The 2,100-nt window shown below is 35.7% G+C and overlaps 1 protein-coding gene across 3 annotated transcripts in view; it reads right to left on the bottom strand.

The window, feature by feature from the left end:
* Window positions 1-2,100, bottom strand: part of LOC139962168 (sialate:O-sulfotransferase 2-like) — a 20,738-nt gene continuing 18,638 nt past the window's right edge. For all 3 annotated transcript variants that reach the window (XM_071962131.1, XM_071962129.1, XM_071962130.1), the window contains one exon: window positions 1-2,100. This exon is cut by the window's right edge and continues 972 nt beyond it. The gene's annotated coding sequence lies outside the window, so the exon portion shown is untranslated.

Here is a 2,100-nt window from a genome sequence, read left to right as displayed (position 1 = left end):
TATATTTGACTATGACAACAATTTATTTCCAGCAATTGTGTACAGTACATGAATGTTTAACAACATAAAAACGAATATTTTGATATACCAAACAATCTAGAGAGATAGGTACAAAAAAATAAAAAACACATTTATCATGATAATTTATGTACAATATTTAAGCTATATACAAAAAAGCGCAATGCTTATAGAATGTTTTTCCCAATTGAATATCATAAATATATACGAGAGAAATTGATGAAAGGAAACAAAACTCAAAACAAAACAAAAACAAAAAAATCAATGACGGGAACTTTCCCTTTTTTACCTTTCGTCCCATTACAATCATATTGACCATTTGATTAGATAGAAGACCCCTCGAATCTTAAACTGGGTTGTCCTGCTGGCCAGTTCCCCAAAAAAGTTTGAGCGCAAACGTTAGAAATATTGAGTTTCGTTCAACTTTCTACCATTTTTATTGCTGACGGCCATATACAGACCTTCCACATGACTAGAGATATATGTTTCCACGTACTTTGGTGAATTATTAAGCCATATCTCCAGATCGAGATACAATTATTGTAGTTGTATGGCTGACATGACCTACAGATAGTATATGTGTATGTGTGGGAACAGGAGGGGTCTAGAAACATGCAAATGGGACTGCACACATGATTTAGCAGGGTTAGTAATCAAGCCTTATGTGATATTTCCATAAACCATAAAAATCACAAGATAAGACCTTAAACTATATGAAGCAATTTCCACTATAGCTTTGTGACTATATCTTAGCCTTCTCGGGACCTCATATTAAGTAATTGGGAACCCATATCGTCATTTAAAGAAGATGACACTTGTTAAGTAGGACTATAATTGTTAATGTTCTTACTAAAGGTAATAAACCTGTTATAGAAATGTATACTGAAAAATGTTATAAAAATGTTATAAAACTAAAACTGCGTATTAGGAGAAACTGATCATTACAATAATCCAAGTACCATCACAAACACCAAACGGGGAAATTGAGTCAAACCGGAGTATTGAGACAACTCCCGAAGTGAGACAACTCACTCTGCGAAGTGAGACAACTCCCGACAAGACGGATCCACAATACCAAATTCCAGCATTTCAATGCTTTCTCAACACAAAGCATTAGAGAATGAAATACGGTAACCTCTGACACTATTCAAGCGGTGCGTGTGCTAACTGCCGCTTAAGTTAGTCCTGTCAAGTTTTAAAAGCAACCCATGGCCAAATTGATGAATCGCGCTTTTCATAAACTACCTGAATTATCCAACATACCTTTCTCAGATTAAGTTAATGTGATAGAGATTTGAGGGTGGGTTAATATATATATATAACATTTTGATTTCCTTTAGGAGGCCGTTTGCAGGCAGGACTGTATTTAATGTGGAGGGGGTAGCCTAACGGGGCCAGCTACTTCCCGCCAATATTTAAGTAACAATATTTGCCACAGTATCAACACGATAAAGAAAGTTATAGGGTATACTGTGGTGCTTAAATCCTTTGCAACATGTACAAGATGCAATGAGGTGAGGCCTATTTGTGATAAAGCAGCAAAATCTTGTAACAACAATTTTCTTAACTTTATTATAAAAGCGGACAGGTATATGATAGTTACAATTTGTTATATTTGTGAATTTAAAAGGGAACGTCTTCCACAATAAGTGCAAACAAATTGATTATTCTGAAGGATGCTTTCAAACTTTGACAAGATATTGGGGGGGGGAGGGGTTTACCCCACAAAATTATCCGCGTTATGGGCGGGGTAAAAAATAATATAATGAACATATACTTCCACTGAGTCCCAAAGTTTCTCTGGTAAAAGCAACAGTTCTTTGCAGTTCTTTTGCAGTTCACTTAGAACCAGTATTTTTTTTGAGTAGCATCACAGAGCACAGGCCTTGATTAGTACTCGACTATGAACTTGTCATCATTTATATGCATTACTGGTATGTAGAGAAAAAGAATGGAGGTAACATCAAGGTGGTCAGGTTTCGAGCATCGTTAATTTGATGTTCTGCTGTTAAGCAGTCACCGTAGTAGCTATATGACACAGGTTATATAATGAACTAGAGACATGTGGTTACACTATCAACT

The sequence above is a fragment of the Apostichopus japonicus genome, chromosome 20 (genome assembly GCF_037975245.1).
Source record: "Apostichopus japonicus isolate 1M-3 chromosome 20, ASM3797524v1, whole genome shotgun sequence".
Classification (NCBI taxonomy): domain Eukaryota; kingdom Metazoa; phylum Echinodermata; class Holothuroidea; order Aspidochirotida; family Stichopodidae; genus Apostichopus; species Apostichopus japonicus.
Note: the sequence above shows the minus strand (reverse complement) of the source record. Positions and strands in the feature narration are given on the sequence as shown.